This window comes from Phodopus roborovskii, unplaced genomic scaffold, assembly GCF_943737965.1.
Source record: "Phodopus roborovskii unplaced genomic scaffold, PHOROB, whole genome shotgun sequence".
Lineage (NCBI taxonomy): Eukaryota > Metazoa > Chordata > Mammalia > Rodentia > Cricetidae > Phodopus > Phodopus roborovskii.
Window position 1 is genome coordinate 11,386,311 of NW_026126516.1, and position 17,773 is coordinate 11,404,083.

Sequence of the window (17,773 nt, forward strand, 5' to 3'; positions counted from 1 at the left end):
CCAGGACCCAGGCTAACTTCTAAGCCTTACCCAGGAAGGAAGGAAGTTCTGCAGGGGTACGGAGGCCTTGGCTCATGAGTGAGCTTAAGGGGGTGCAGGCAGGGCAGAGCTGTACAATAACATGGCAGAAAACTCATGTGTGTCGCACCTCACGTGGTGATGCACTGTGGAGAGCCCAACCCTTGGGACATAGAGGAAGGAGGTTCAGCTCAAGGTCAGCCAGGCGGTGGTGGCACACGCCTTTAGCCCCAGCACTCAGGAGGCAGAGGCAGGAGGATCACTGTGAGTGTGAGGCCAGCCTGGTCTACAAAGCGAGTTCCAGGACAGCCAGGACTGTTACACAGAGAGATCCTGTCTCAAAAACAAAAAGCATTCAAGGCCAGCCTGGGCAGTATAGCCACCCTGAGTCAGAAAGCCTAGAGCTGGGGTTGGAGTTTGGTGGCTTGGAGGCTTGCCTTTCATTGTTCAAAGCTCTGAGGTCTACCGTTGGCATTGGGGGAAGGCTGGATCATGCTGGGTATAATGCTGCATGCCTATCATCTCAGCACTCAATAACAGAGGCAACAGAATCTCCATGAGTTCAAGGCCAACCTGGGCTACAAAGACAGACCATCTCAATCCTCCTCCCAAGAAAATGTGGGCTGGGGTATAGCTTAGTATTTGCCTAGCATGCACCAGTCCCGGAGTTTGTCTCTAATTTCATATAAACTGGGTGTGGCTGTACCATGTGAAATTCCAACACTTGAGATAAAGGTAGGAAGGTCAGAAGTTCAAAGTCATTCTCAGCTGGCAGAGAGCTTGAGGCCAGCCTGGGAGACTCTATCTCAAAAACAAAAATAAATGAACAATATAACTCACAAAAAAAATCAAATCCTTCTCCAGGCCCACTCCTACCACCCAACACAACCCTTGCCATGCACACACACCCACACACCCACACACCCACACACACACACACACACACACACACTCCTGCTCAAATATCCCCTCCCGCTGCGGCTGCCTGTGGCCTGGGCTGTGAACCCCACTGAGCAAAGAGCTAGTTTGTGAACAGCTGACCCAGATTCCTACATTGACCGAGGACATCTCCCTGGCAGTTGAGGAAGTACAGGGACGAATTTAAATGTTACTCTCCTCCCAAGCAGAAGAACTGGATGGCAAGGTCAGGCAGCTTTTACCCAGGGCGGGGGCTGGGTGAGGGGGCTGGGTGAGGGGGGCTGGGTGAGGGGGGCTGGGTGAGGGAGCTGGGTGGGGGGAGCTGGGTGAGAGGGCTGGGTGGGGGGCTGGGTGAGGGGGCTGGGTGAGGGGGGCTGGGTGAGGGGGCTGGGTGAGGGGTCAGTGCCAGCATTCTCCATAGGCCACAGCCTCAGGCAGGCAGGTTGCAGTCAGCTGGCAGCTTCTTCAAGCTTCAGGCTATCTCCCAGAATGTCGGCAGAAGGAAACTGCTTTAAACCGTAATTACCCTGCATTTTACCCAGACCTTGTGACCTGATTTTTTTTCCCCCTATCCTCAGAAACCTACAAGGTGGCAATAGAATTTTCTGCCTTAATCCTGACACTCCTCAAATGTGGGTAAGACCCTCAAGCAACAGGCAGGAACATCAGGGAGGAGGAAGGAATCTGTGACAGACACATCAGCCAGAGCCCTTCATCTGCCATGGTGGAAACAGCCATAGGGGACAGGCAGGCCCTGGCTGGTCACACGGGCATGAGACTCGCCTCCCTCTCCCAACTCCAGGGATATCAGTGGCCCAGGAAATTCACACTTGCACAGGCTGCTCCCAGCCAGTGACCTAGCCTGGTCATCAGACACTGAGGCTGGCAGCCGCGAGGAGTCAGGGCGGTCAGCCCCGGCTCCATAATTCACTGATGGCCATGCCTGGAGTGCTTGACCTCTGGGGACACTGCCAACCTTTCCTGCTGGCCTTGGAGCCTGGCCTAGTCTCCCTAGGAAAAACAGGCCTTGACTTGCAGGGGCATTCTGTGCTCAGGCATCCCAGCCCAGTCACACAGCCTAACTAACAGAGCAGCTGGTGTCCCATGAAGACTGCACAAACCAAGTATCAGCTCATGCAGGGCAGGACTGGCCTAAAGGAGACGGACTGTAAGGGAACATCAGGGCTGGAGTACTAAACAGGCAGCCGGACGAGGGGAGGGAGATCTTAACAACAGGCAAACATCAGGGAAAAGGACAGGCGTGGAAGGCAAGGCCAGAAGCTCAGAGTACAATAGAACAAAGGGCAGACTGGACCCAAAGCAGTAGATGGGAAGAGCTCACGGAAGAAGCTTCCTAGAAGGAAGTGGAGCAAGACAGAAATAGAAAATGAAAATACCAAGCCCGTGATGGAGGGAAAAGGGAAGGGCCGAGCAGCCATGGTGACTCAGGGTTCACCGTCACCCTCAACTACACTGTGTAAGGGCTGAGCTTGAGGCCAGCTCGGCCTAATAAGACACAATCTCAAAACAGCAGCAAAAAGGGATGGTTGCCAAGAAAGGGTAGAGAGGAAAGCAGCTCCAGGCAGGCGTGTCGTGTGCAGCTGTGGCCCCGTGTTTGGGAGGCGGAGGCAGGGAGACCAGACATTCCAGCCAATTCGGCCTCATCAGGACATGGTTTAAATAGCATTTTTACCAACTTTTTAAGATCTATTTTCGTGTGTGTGTGTGTGTGTGTGTGTGTGTGTGTGAGTACACGCTACACGTGTGCAGGTTCCCACTAAGGCTGGAAGAGGGCATTGGATCTTTGGAGCTGGACTTACAGGCAGTGTTGAGTCATGTAATGTGGGTACTGGGAACTGAACTCAGGTCCTCTAGAGGAGCCAGTGCTTAACCTCTGAGCCATCTCTCCAACACCCCTCCCACTCAGGAACAGAGAGATGTCACTAAATAACCACCAAAGCCTCAATTCACCAAGATGAAGTAATTCTAAATCAGTATGAACCCAATGATACAGCCTCAAAAACACACGAATATGAGAGAAACAGATGAACCCAACCATAAGCTTAGTGGGAGAACACTGTTTTGCTTGGCTGGTTTTTCATTTGTTTTCTGATGTTGGTCTTGCTATGGAGTTCTGGTTGGCTTGGAAGTCACCATGTGGCCACAGACTGGCCTTGAACTCCAAGAAATCTTCTGTCTCTGCGTCTGCCCCTCAGCCCCTCTGCCCCTGCCTCTCAGCCCCTCAGCCCCTCTGCCTCTCTGCCCCTGCCTCTCCCCCTCGGCCTCTGCCACATAAGAATTATAAGTATGTGCCACCGTACCTGGCTTTAGGAGATTTGAACACTTAATACTATGGTATTTTGGCTGTAGTACTGTGGATCAAACTCATGGCTTTGATCACAAACCCTCTACCACTAAGCTATAACCTGTAAATATCAACCAAATACTACCAAAATGGGGGAAAAATCAAGTAATTAAAGGATGAGCGTGGTGGCACACCTTTAACCCCACCCCTTGGGAAACAGGCGGGAGGAGCTCAGTGAGTTTCCAGGCCAGCCTAGTTGGTCTACATAGTGAGACCCTGTCTCAAAAATAATTTTTTTAAACTTTATCTGGGCCAGGTGGCAGTGGTGCACGCCTTTAATCCCAGCACTCGGGAGGCAGAGGCAGATGGATCTCTGTGAGTTCAAGGTCAGCCTGGTCTATAAAGTGAGTTCAAGGACAGGCTCCAAAGCTACACTGAGAAACCTTGTCTCAAAACAACAACAACAAAACAAACAAGAAAAAGGAATTGTATGTGAAAAGCCCAGGCCAGTCATTGTGTCTGGAACTAGAGAGTCGTATAACCCACAAAGAATGCACAGGGCAGGCGCTCACATTAACCAACCCTGGGCTCCCTTCACCTCAACGTGCAAAGAATAGATCTCACACTGCCAAGAGCAAAGCTTACATTGACAATGAGCCCGACCAAGGCCACTGTGTTAGCTATTTACAACGTAAAGGATGAACTCAAAAGCCTCTCCGTGGTGTGTGGCGGAGCAGCCTTCAACCCCAGCACTGGGAGGCCCACAGGAGAAAAAGACGCTAACACCCAGACATGGTGCGCCACCTGAGCCCTCTGAGATCTGCGACGGATACTCAGCTCCACACCACTAAGCAGAACTGGGGATGTGGTCGAGCACGTGTGCATTCTTAAGAGAAGGGTGCATCAGGAGCAGGCAGGCTGGTAGATGGGCAAAATGTTTATTCACGCACACTCAGCACCGAAAAGGCCACCCTCTCCTGCCCGTGCCTACTCTGGCATGTGCGGCTTTGATACGAGTGTTTTCTGGGCTGGTTAAGAGTATCAGACGTGTTTGTCATGAGAAGATAAGCAGTCCCCACTGGAGGCTCTCCCATGGTACACAGAACTCACGGCCCAGACAGGAGCCAAGCCCCAGAACAAAATCACCAGCGGCTTCACAGAGCCTGTCGCCAGAAGCAGCACACACACACACACACACACACACACACACACACACACACACACACACACCCCAGCCTCTTTCTAAGCACCACCATTAAAATGAGTAGTTGTCACAGTTGTTCTTCATGTAACGAATGGAGAGAAGTCTTCTTCCTGTAGATCCTGTATACTATTGACAAGGTGAGCTGATCAGTTGCTCCTCTGTTGCCCAGGGCAACTATTAGAAACTGAGTGTGGTGTGAAAATGAGTCCTTGGAGGGCGAGGCCATTTATAGCATCGGGCGAACCTGTCCTAACACAGAGCTGGCAAACATGACGGGGTATGTGGGCTCACGTCTCTCTCTTCGTGCAGTGCAACCACTGGCTTTCAGCTTTGTCCAGTGGACAGAACCCAACCTTCTCACCTGCCTGCAGCACCAAGTTCACCCCCTATCATCCAGCGCAGGGCATCTGGGCCTCTGCATGACCATGGAGACGTGTCTCTGCCCAGATGAGCTTCTGGGGCAATCTTATACTACACCACATTGTCTGGGGCCAGAAGACTTTAAAAACCCGTTTGGTTTGCATCCAGACAGGATGTGGTGATGCCCCACACTCACACACAACACGCCTTGTAACTCTCTCTGGGTTTTAGAATTAAAGTGCTGGTCTTGGTGAGGAGTACTTCCTGGATCCACAACACCAAACACACTCCAGAGAACTTCACACTGCAGGCCTCAGGACTACATCCTGCTGCCCTCCAACTTCCCCAGACTCCAGACCCCATACAGGTTCTTAAAAAAACAAAAACAAACAAACCTGGGCAGTGATGGTGCATGCCTTTGATCCCAGCACTGGGAGGCAGAGGCAGGGATCTCTGTGAGTTCGAGGCCAGCCTGGTCCAGAGCAGGACAGTCAGTGCTACACAGAGAAACAAAGGAAGAAAATGAAAATAAAATAATTCTAAAAAGGTATCAGGCTTGTAGTACGGAGTATCAAAGTTCCTGCCAAACACAAGTTTGCAGTTTAGTTGGGAAGTGGCAGCTATTATTAAAACAGAAAAGTATGGGACTCATGATAGGCAGTACGATGAAATAAAATAAATTTATCTATTTTAAAAAGATTTAAATTTAAACTTGAAGACTTTTATTTTTTCTTTATCTAGGGAGGAAATGTTTCTAGCTAGTTGTGAAGTAGAAGAAATCCTCAGATTATCTAAATTGAGATTCTCCACCAGCCCTGGCTCAACAGGCAGTCTCTTAGTCGAGTTTCTCTTCTGAAAAGTGTGGGGACTAAAGGCCCCGAGTCCCTTCCAGGCTTAAGCTTCCCATTTCACGGCAGAAGTTGCAAACTAGTACTCACCAACTAGACACTGCCCATCTTGTGTGGTCTGTGGGGACTTTTAACTGAGGGTTCACCGTCACTAATTGAATGTCATGTCTTACTGTATTAGATGTTTTTAGACAGAGTCTCACTATGCAGCCCAGCTAGCCATGGACCCACAGTCCTCCTGCATTAGTCTCCCCAGTGCTGAGATTACCAGCACATGCTGCTGTGCCCTGGCCAGCGTACGGCCTTTAAATCGGTTCTCCAGTTTGCCACGCTCCCTGGCGTTTTTCCTGCTACTCTGCAGTCTGCCTCCCCCGGCTATCACCTGCCCACACCTTGAAGGACTTGAGCCCAAGACACCTGTTGTGTAAGGAGCTGCTCCTGCTCACCACGTGATGGGAACCAATCAGCTGCACCCAGGCTCTGATAGAGGAGGAACTATCTTCCAATAAACTGATGATGATGACGGCAGGGATTCTCACCCCTTAAGAGCCACCTTGCCAGCTTTGTGGTGGTACATTCATGCCTTTCCAGGTGGCAAGTTCCAGGACAGCCAGGGCCACACAGAGAAACCGTCTCAGAATGGGGGATAAACCATCTTGCGATTATGAGCGATTATGGAGTGGTGGGCATCTTCCCACAGTCAGTGTGGCCGATCATGCACATCTGATCCCAATTGCCAAGGCACAGGATGTTTCTCAGCTTTGTGAAACATAGTTCTCAGTAGTGAAGACCATAATGTCTTCGGGCTGTTCTCATTATTAAGCAGTTTGCCCACCTGTAGCTCCTGGCGTATTACACAATAGACAGGCTGGTGGGGGGTGGGGCACGACCCAAGGCCACCACCCAAGGCCACCCTCCAGTGGCCAGACTCAGGCTAAGAAAATAACTCAGGCTTCCCTTCACCTGGCTACTGTAGAAAGCCAGGGAGTTTGCGTGAGGCAAACACAGAAGGCAGCGAGATGTGGTCTCAGTGCCCAGCTTCACTCACCTTCATATCGGCCTTGCCGAAGCCTGATCCATCGGCTACTTGCTACCCTCTGTTGCTGTAATAAAATGCCATGACCAAAAGCGACTTAAGAGTTTATTTTTTATTTACGGTTCCAGAAGGCCAGACATCCACAATGGCAGGGCAGCTCGGCAGCAGGAGCGGGAAGCTGAGGGCTCACGTCTCACCCATGCACAGGAAGCAGAGAGTGGGCCAGGCTATAAACACCAAAGTGAGCATGGTCCCACCACATAAAGGTCCCCCAACCTCCCTAAACAACACGATGCGGGCGGGCACCAAGTGTTGAAGTTCATGAGCATTCGGCAGACGGTCCTCATTTAAACCACTACAAGTGATCTTTCCTTTGTGTTAATGAATACTATAGTGTTTGTCCTTCCATAATTCCTTCTTTCTTAGCATGACATCGAGCTTTGGAGAGACCCCGCTAAGGAAATGCAGCCTGCCATGGCTCTACAATCAGCTGGGATTTTAAGGCAGCAAAAGTATGTTGTGCTAAAAACAGCTATGGTGGTCACTGAGGTGGCTCAGTGGGCAAAGGCACCTGCCACCAGCTCATATGACCCAAGTTCCAGCCCCAGAACCCAAAGGGTAGAAGGAGAGAACAGACTTCCCATAAATACAAACTAGTAAATGTTAAAATAAAAGTAAAAGGGGGCCTGGCTTTGTGTGTTAAATAAAAAAAAAAAAAAAAATAATGCATAAACAGTAGCAAAGAGAAACCATCAGCCTGGCAGTGGTGGCACACGCCTTTAATCCCAGCCCTTGGTAGAGGCAGGCAGATCTCTGTGAGTTCGAGGCCAGACTGGTCTACAAATCAAGAGTTCTGTTACACAAAGAAACCCTGTCTCAAAAAACCAAAGTAAGAAAAAAAAAAAAAAAAGAAAAGAAAAGAAAAGAAAGAAAAAGTAGTGAACTTTGTAAATAGCTAGCATGAGAGACCTCCTTCTGTACAAAGCACCCAATATACAAGGAGCCTTATGCACCAACCCAGAGCGGGGGCTTCTGACACATAAACGCTCAGAATAGCTGAGCTCTGCCCACCAAGTTTAACAGCACAGAATATCACGTTGGGAAAGCTGGACGTGGGAGTTCACCTCATTTAAGAAGACTCAAAATGAATCCACTCTTCCCTTAAGAATTTCACAGTCCCATCTGGTACTTGCTATATTTGCTGAGATCTATACCAAAAAATAAAGGCTATTTAGAGCGTGTTGTTATGGGTTCCAAAAGCTTCTTCCATCTACTAAAGAATATCACAGACACAGAGACATCCACCCTAAGAGGAAGTTTAAAAACAGCTCCCCTGGCCAGGCAGGGTATCAGACCTTCAGCATGACCCAGGCAGGGGCAGAGCCGGGAAGAGGCTTCAGCTACCTCACAAGGGCACTTGGAGATGAGATCCAGAGCCCAGCTCGTGAGCCCTAGAGCAGAGGGTGCTTCCCTGCTGTCACTATCAGAAGGGAAAGGTGTGAAGCTTCACCTTCAGACTCAACTGCCTGCTTTGTTCAGGCCAACTTTGCCAAACTTGATTGCGTCTCCACGCTTCAGTTTCCATGTCTGCCAAGAGTTATAACAAGAGAATCTGTGCCCAGGAGGACTGTCATGGCGGCAGTATGGGAAGCATTGAGCCCACCAGACTTGTCATAGGTGAGCAGCCCCTGAGGCACTGGCCAATATAATCCCCAAGAGGCTGATAAACAAAGGCCTTGTTGCCAATTTTAGGCCTGTTGTGTTTTTAACTTGGTATAAACAAGTAATCTAGGGTGCCCTGTGTGGGGTGAGCATGTAACCCACCGGATACGGCATGCAGACTGGGAGAGAGCACCACGTGAAGATGCAAACTGTGACAACAAAAGTCAAGGTTGCAGCTGGCTTTTGGCAATGAAAACAGCCTTGCTTCGCAGCCCAGGCTGGTCTCGGGGTCTCAGCCCTCCATCTTCCTCCCTCATGCTGGGATTTTAGGTATGCACCATCATTATGAAGATGAACATTTTAGCTGGACACGCTGGTACAAGCCATTAACCCCAGCAGTTGGGAGGCAGGCCGCTCTCCTGAGTTCCAAACCAGCCAGGGCCTCTTTGTCTTAAACAATAAGATTAGAGTTTTTGTAGGTCAGCAAAATGGCTCACCAGATAAAGGGACTTGCAGCCAAACCTGACGACCCAGGTTTGATCCCCGGACCCGCACAGTGAAAGGGGAGGAATCGCTCCCTCAAGTTGTCCTCTAGCTTCACTTGAAGCACACACTCTCTCTCTGTGATAAGTATAAATAAACAAAACACAACCTTATGAGCATTAGAGCTTTGTAAATACAAGCAAGAGATAACAAAAGCTAGCAGCGTACATTGGAAGCAGGACAGAGAGCTTGGCCTTGAGAGTCAGAGCCCAAAAAGGCAGCGAGCACTTACTGCTGATCTATAGTAGCTGCAGTCTGAGAAAGTACATTTCTGATGTCTTAGTTCTAGCACTATGTGGTGCTTCGTTACCGGCGATGCTTAATCTTAACTGTCGGTGTGATGAGGTACGGATCATCTGGGAAACAAGCCTCTGGGCATGCTTGTTGACAAATAGCTTCCTTGGGTTAACAAGATGAGACCCACTAGGCAGTGGTGGTGCACATCTTTGATCCCAGCACTTGGGGGGCACAGGCAGGTGGATCTCTGTGAGTTCAAGGCCAGCCTGATCTACAGAGTGAGTTCCAGGACAGCCAGAGCTGTCAAAAATGACAATAACAAAAAGATGAGACCTATCCACTGGAGTAACGCTATTTCCTGGGCTGGGCTTGTGCACTGAGCAAAAGCGTTCATTGCTCTCTCCTTCCGCACGTCAGAGCAAGCGTGCTGACTGAGCTCCTGTGGTCACTCCCAGCCTACCAGGATGGCTTGTGCCCTGGAACTGCGAGCCAGTTCAAACCCTTCATTTTTTTTAAGTTGCTTTTGGCAGGTGTTTTATCACAGTGTCAGGAAAGGACACTAATACAGGTCCCGTCTCCCTGGTCTCCTGCTCAGAGACGCTACCTGTCAATCCCAACACGTGTGTGATCCCTTACTCGTTGCCTCCATAGTGCTGGACTGATGGGGCTGCCTGAGTGGCCTTCAGTTTCCAACACAAGCTAAATAGCTCTCTTCACTCTAAAAAACGGTCAGCCAGCCTCAGCTATTTCACCACACTAAGAAAAACAGAATCACAGTGTGCTGAATGTTCAAATTCTCTACGGCTGGAATCTAGAGGGAATGTTAATGTATGACTGAAACGAATAAAGATGAACAGAGGTAAAATAAGCAAAAGTGAATGATGGGACAGGAGTGGGTACAAATGTACATCTGAATAGGGACAGACAGACACACTCGAGCAGAGCTCATACACACCAGATCAGATGACGATGGTGCTCAGGCATGAGCAGCCAGGCCCTAAGCTAGGCTTTGGTCATTTGGCTGAGACAAGACTGTACTCAAGCTGTCTCATGAGTGTCCAGTGTGCCAAACCTAAACGTGTGTGTAAAATCTCCTAATTTTTAAGACTTTTTTTTTCTTATGTGTATTGGTGTTTCGCCACATGTAAGTACATCACATGCATTCAGTGCCCTTATTAGAGGCTAGAAGAGGCCTTAGATCCCCTGGAGCTGGAGTTAAGGATGTTGTAAACCCACATGTGGGGGCTGGGAACCAAATCCAGGACCTCTGCAAGAGCAACAGGTACTCTGAGTCACCTCTCCAGCCCCAAATCGCCTAAGCTCTAGGCTTTGGTCATTTGGCTGAGACAAGACAAAGCTCCCGATCAAAATAAACATGAAGGGATAATATGACCCTGGTGCCTCTGAATTTCTAGCGTCCTGTGTGTGTCCCTGGACAGGATGCACAGTGCTGATGAGTGGCAATCAGTAGTCTAGATGAAAATGTATCCTCACAGGTGTGGCACACAGGAAGGTACAGGCTTCCCAGGCATCCTCAGCGCTGCACTGAGACCCTGCCTCCCCCAGAACAATCACATCAAGAGTAAGGGAAGAGAATCAAACTGCTAGACCCCGTGTAGTTGGATGTTTTCTGTCCCGCCCGACAGTTCCCAAATAACCACTTAATATTAGTTATAATTGACTGGCCAATGCCTCAAGGCATATTACTGACTAGCTCTCAAATTATATAAATTAACCCATTATTCTATATTTTACCAGGAGGTTTGTGGTTTGTTGCCTCACATCTTACCTCTCTGGCAGCTAAATGACTTCTCCCAGACTACACCTTCTGTCTCTCTTTATCTTTGTTTGGATTTCCTGCCTGGCCCTACTCTACTTATCAACAAATAAATGCAACATATATTCTCAGCATACAGAAGGACATCTGCCTAATTAAAAAATGAAGGTTTCAACCTCAACCTAGTAAAATTACATATAACAAAACAGTCATCAACAAGAATTATAGTTACAATATTTAGTTCATTTGCATTTGGCAAAATTAAAATACTCTATCATCTAGCCTCTTTTTGTGATTCTAAAGTTTTATATCTAAAAACTATGTCTTCAACTCTGTCAAAGACCCTAGAAGGATATAATATTACTGAAGTAAACAGGAAGTACATTTTAAGAAACTTGTAAAACTCTAGAAATGACAGAGACATCCGGCTTCCTGGACAGTCACCCAAGGCTCCCCTGTAATGCTAGCTCATCCATCTTCAGCCTACAGGCCTAGAGTGTCTGGCAGATTTTCCAGTGAAGCAGGAAATTTGAAGATCTGTTCATCAGTTGCTTTCTTCTGTGTCCTGCAGAATGTCTGACAGTTTCCTCTGGGAAGCAAGAACCCCGAAGGACCATCCTGTTTTGTCTTAGCAAGTTCAGCATTACTTTCCTATGGGTCCTGCATGTCCAGTTCATACAGTATACACTCAAACAGTCCAGGCAAGAGCAGTTTCCTGCCCAAATGGCTAGTCTTGCCACATAGAAAGCAAAGTCCATAAGGAGCTTCTTTAGTGCCCATCATCCTCTTGAAGTAATTGGTGTTGCCAGGAGCAGACGTGTCTCCCTGTCGAGAAAAGTGTAAGCTCTTAAGACATTTTAAATGCCATATTCTGTAGGTCTTTGAAGTGTTTGAGGATTACCTATCCATCTGAAATATATCTCTGCTTATCTAGAAAACCTAATAACATGATCATGTTTGATTATAGATGACTATAATTATATATTACTATTAATTATACATTACATTTTAAATGAGCTACAGAAACACAATACCTTGAACAAGAGTAAAAGTAAATGTACAGCATAACAAAATTGACCTTAAATTTATATCAATAAGCCAATATCCATACCAATATAAAGCATTCATTTCTATATCATATCCCCTTTTTTCCTTAGAAAGAGATTGACTGTGATCATTAGCCATTTATAACTACCCCTTCAAAGGAGAACAAGCATTTATATAAACAAGCATTTTGGGAATTTGGGAATTGGGGGTGCTGGTGATCAGGTCTTTTTCTCACTACAAACCCGGGTACACCAAGCGGTTAAAGAGTCCCCTGCATGGCGAGAAGAACCGAAGCCGGGTGTCAGGGCTCCTGAGTCCCACACCGGTGTGTGCTAAGCCATCCTTATGAGCAACAGTTGCTGTGGGGTGAAGGAGGGTGTGCACGCGTCCCTCACTGGGCACGGTAACCAAAGAGCACCTCAGATCGCTCTGATTCGAACGAACAGGCATGAGCAACATAACCCAGCCCCACCATGAACTACTGGACCTGGAGACTGTGTACTCACGGGGCACAGACTGGCTGCCCAGAAATACCTAGAAAGCTCGGATCCTGGGGGTTTTTTGGGGGGAGGGGCAAAGTAAATGAACCCTGAGCTTTTATTCGGAGTGCAGTCCTGGGAGGCACTGCACCTGCAACTTCCCGGAAACTGCCAGAAATCTCATGTCCAGCCCAGGAAACACCCTCTCTTCTGCAGGGCCCAAGTCTTTGATTTAAAAACACACACACCACACATACACACACACACCACATACACCACACACCACACACACACTGGTTTTTCAAGACAGGATTTCTCTGTGTAGCCCTCATCCTGTAGACCAAGCTGTCCTGCAACTCAGATAGATTTGCCTGCCTCTGCCTCCCTAGTGCTGGGATTAAAGGTGTGAGCCACCGTGACCCAGCTGCCTTAAAATACCTTTTAATTACATTTGCTTAGTAGTATGTTTGGGCATGTACATGCTACAGTGTGTCTGTGAAAGTCCGAAGACAACTTGAGAGATTCTGCTTTTTCAAATATGCGGAGGCTAGAATTGAACTTGGTTGTGGTGAGCCCGAGATGCTTTTGGCACTGAGCTGTCTTGCTAGCCTCCAACCTGTGTTTTAATAAGCTCCTGCACCGAGAAAATGGACCCTAGAGGCTGGAGAGGCTCCATGGTTGAGTGGGCACTTGCTGTACGAACATAAGGACTGGAGTGTGACCTCAGGCTGTATGCCTGTAATCCCAGCTCTAGAGGGCAGAGACAGGCAGCCCAGCACAACACAGCTCAGGGAGTGACTTCCTCTGCAGGCAGCAGGGTGAAGGGTGATGACGTCACTCACCTTCTGCCCCTCTCCGTGCTCCCCAGAGGGTGTGGGGAGACCCCGGAACATAGCCACACATATCAGAACTTAGTATCCAATACAGAGGACCCTAGACCCCAGGTAGCCCTAACTAAGCGCAAAGACGATGAAGACATACTCTCAGGGGTGTGGCCTGGTACTCCAATAACAGGACCTACTTCCCACGGATCATCAGGTGTAGAGAGCCACAGGTGCCATTCCCGAAGATGGCGCCGGTTTCCTGTCCATAAGCCAGCAAGGCGCGGATGCGCGATCCACGTCATGGGGTGACCGTTACAGGCTGCACCTGTCAGTAACGGACACGACTCCTCTGAGCATATATAAGCAGAGCCCTTTTTCCTCCTCAGGGTCCTCCCTCAACTTGCTGTATGAGCCGCGCAATAAACATAGCTGCAGAAGAATCCTGTTGTTGAGCGTCGTTCTTACAGGCAAGGTGATAGCGCTCGACAATCAGGGAGCAAGGTTCACTCATGGGCCAGTCGTTTTCTACCTTCACCTGCGTGGACAAATGACCACATCCACAACGGAGCAGAAATGAGAGGAGGGGGACAATCGTGGTGCTCCCTCCCCCACAGGGCGGCCGGGGTGCTCCCTCCCTCACAGGGCGGCCGGGGTGCTCCTCACAGGGCGGCCGGGGTGCTCCCTCACTCACAGGGCGGCCATGGTGCTCCCTCCCCCACAGGGCAGCCGGGGTGCTCCCTCCCTCACAGGCCGGGGTGCTCCCTCACAGAGGTTTGTAGATGGCCGCCAGGACCAGGGTCTCAGGCAGGAGAACTCCCCTGGCTGCTGGCGCAGCACCTCCACAAGCACTTGCAGTCCTACATCAAACATCTGTGGCCATTAGCGTGTGGGGGTGTGGACTCGTCCAGGGACCATGTACCTGAGGAGGAACCAGGCCCAGTGTGCAGCAGCTATCATGCCAGAACCTTCCATGTTCCTGAGACAACCAATGCAGAGCAGAGGCAGCATTCTCCCTTCTGAGGCCCCGCACCCCTGTGGGGGAGAAGCTGAGTCACACCATTCTGCACTCCCTGCCCTTCCCAGGAAGGGCAGGCAAGATGGCGGAGCACTGCTTTGGAGGAGGATGGGACCACATCACCTGAGCGGTCATCTTTCCCATACTCCTGATTCTTACCCCCGCCTTCGAGACAGAAGACCCTGGGCCTCTGCCAAACCCGATAATTTTGTTGTCGAAAACAAGGTCCCTTGGCCAGGCAGTGGGGGCACAAATCTTTCATCTCAGCACTCAGGAGGCAGAGGCAGAGGCAGATGGATCTCTGTGAGTTCAAGGCCAGAGTGAGTTACCAGAGCTGTTTTATGGAGAAACCCTTTCTCAAAGACAAACAAAAAACAAGGTCCCTGACCTCAAACTGCTAGGACTAATAAGTAGCAGGGACCAGGGAATAGAAACCCTTATTGAAGTGATACACCTTCCAGCAGATGTGGAGTAAGGGAGGGTGGAGTAGGCAGGCCATAAAGGCAGGAGGCACCCTGGAGGGCAGTGGCTCTCAACCGGTGTGTCTCTTGGGGGTGACATATCAGATATCCTACCAATCAAACATGATTCATACTAGTACTGAAATTACAGTTATGAACTGGCAATGACATAATTTTATGGTTGGGGGGGTCACAAAAACATGAAAAACCATATTAAAAGGTCGAGGCATTGGGAAGGTTGAGAACCGCTGTGCTAGAAGGCTGGAGACTTGAAAGGGAAAAACATCAGCCGGGTGTTCACCAAGCGGGCACACACACACACACACACATGCACACACACGCGCGCACATACATTCACACACATACATACTATACACACACACACACACACACACACGGGCACACACACACACACACATACATACTCCACACAGACATACACACACATACATACATACTCCACACACACACACTCACACACACTCCACATACAGACACACACAGACACACACATACACACCAAACACATAAGATGTATCTGAAAACAGCAACTCTGCATACTAATGAAGTGGATGTGCTTGTTTACTTTTGCATAAAGAACTACAAAATTCAGCTAAATATTTGATGTTGGGGGCACAGAGCATCATCAATATTTTTTGGATGATTGAATTTTGATTTGATGCCTAAGAATGTTACTTTACATAAATTAAAATGGCAAAAATATGTCTAGAGCAATTTCAAAAAATGTTGGAAATTCTGTCCTAATCCCAAGCCAAAATTCACTATGTAGTTCTTTTTTTAGCTTTGGAACCTGTTGGGGAACTAACTGTAGACCAGGCTAGCCTCGAACTCACAGGGATCTGCCTGTGTCTGCTGGGACTAAAGGCGTGTGCCACCAACACCTGGCCACTATGTAGTTCTTTATGAAACACAAACAACTTAATTTATGATGATGATGATGATGGTGGTGGCAGATTACTTTAAGTAGAGTTTCTCTGTGCAGCCCTGGCTGTCCTGGAACTCACATACGCACATCAGACTGGCCTTGAATGCACAGAGATCCACTTCCACATACACCCAGTGCTGAGACTACCACACTCACCACACTCAGCCCCAATTTTTTTTTTTAAAGACAGACTCCCCTGTAGTCAAACAGCAGTTTTTAATTTTTAAAATTACATTTATTTATTTTATTGGGGGGCATGCATGTGCTACTGTGCACACCTCACATTTTCCTGTGGAACTGTTACCTCCTTCTAACATTCGGTTCCTGGAGATCTTTGCAGGATCCCCCTTTACCTACTGACCATCTGGGGACCATCTCACTAGTCCCCAGAGAGCATTTAAAAAACAAATAAAAATTCTAGACAGGTGTGGGTGTATACACCATCAAACCCAGCACTCAGAAATCAAAGAGGTGGGTAGATTTTTGTGAGTTCCAGACCCAGCAGGACTTCATAGTGAGATGCTGTCTCAAGATAGTGAAGTAAATAAAAACACATTCTAACACACTGTATACAATTTGATACATGACGAAGAATGACAGCAGGAAAATATTAAAGGTCTTTGCCTCAATGAAACTATTGTTTCTACAAGAGCAATAAGTTTGTATTTACAGTAAAAAAAAAAAAATACTGCCCCTCATAACTCACAATGCTTTTAAATCTGGGCAGAGGTGACTCAGGAAGTTTTGTTGGCGTTGCATGGTGTGACAGCATGTGCGAGACAATGAGCACACGTCAAGTGTTCCGAACCATGGCTGCAGTGAAGCTTCGTGCCACTAAACGGGCAAAGGCTGTCGGACTCTTCAGAGCCACCACATGCTCTACTTTGAGTTAGTTTTGGTCATTTAGTGGTCAATCCCTTTTACTGTTGCCAAACTCTCCACACTGTCACTCAACCCTGCATGATGTAGGAAGCTGTGATTTAGGGTACCAGCCCTCACGGCAATCAAGGCTTCTGACTTACCAGGCGCTACTCATTCCCTCGTGGCATCTTTGGCTGCCTGTTCTCTGTGCACACTGCGGTGATAAGTTAGTGTGCCACAAGAGAAATCATGCTCCTGCCCTCCAGCTGCTCCTCAGGCAAGAGACAGCAACTGAACCAAGTGTTCAGCCTTAAAAGCTGAGACACGTCATAGAGGCGGGTGGAGCAGCTGACCAACCAGATGGCCCCTCAAAGCTGGCTGTCTCTTAGTCCCCCCAATGGCCTCAGAAACGCAAAGCTCTAGTCCACTAAGAGTTGGTTTTAACTCAGGGGACTAATTCAGCCTGAACAGACTCAGAGACACCAATGTCTAAACAACCAGCCAGACAGCTAACTCATTTACTTCTTCAGCAACTATTCATGTCAGCTGCCCAGTGCCAAAATGCACAACCCATGGACAAGGGTTTCATAAGCACCAAGAGTCCATTATTTAACAAACTGTAAGTACCCGAGCGAAGGAAGTAACAGCCAGAGGAGGTGGGGTCGGAAATGGCTGGGGAAATTATGCAATAAGCTTGGCGTCGCACAAGCTGGAGTTCAAATGCTGTCCACCGTGTATTAAAGAGCTGTCATCGCCTGTAAAGTATGGGTATAACAACACCTCCTCACCAGGTTATTAGTCAATTAAGTGGGGTTACATATAAACTGCCTAGTTATGCTTATGTATTTGTTTGAAAAGGGTATGCCATCTGCTGACCCAGGAAGGCTCTGGGATTCTAGAGAACTGGTACAAACCCTAGCTCTGCCTTGGAAAAGTAGCCCCCCCCCCACACACACACACACTTCAATTTTCGGGTCTGTAAAATGGGGATAAGAAGTCTTCAATGTATTCAGAATCTAATCAAAGTTCTAGGCTATGGTAAGCATGTGATAAATTGGTGTGACAAGGTTACTTATCTGGGTGAGCTGGCAAGTACCTGTTACTCTCCTACTAGGAAAGCAGAGCCAGTGAGCCTGGGGTCAGGTTGGGCTGTGAGAGGGCATGAAAGTTGTTCTTAGAAGTTGTCCATAACAGCAGCGGTGGGGCAAAGTAGTGCCAGCTTTTTGTTTGTT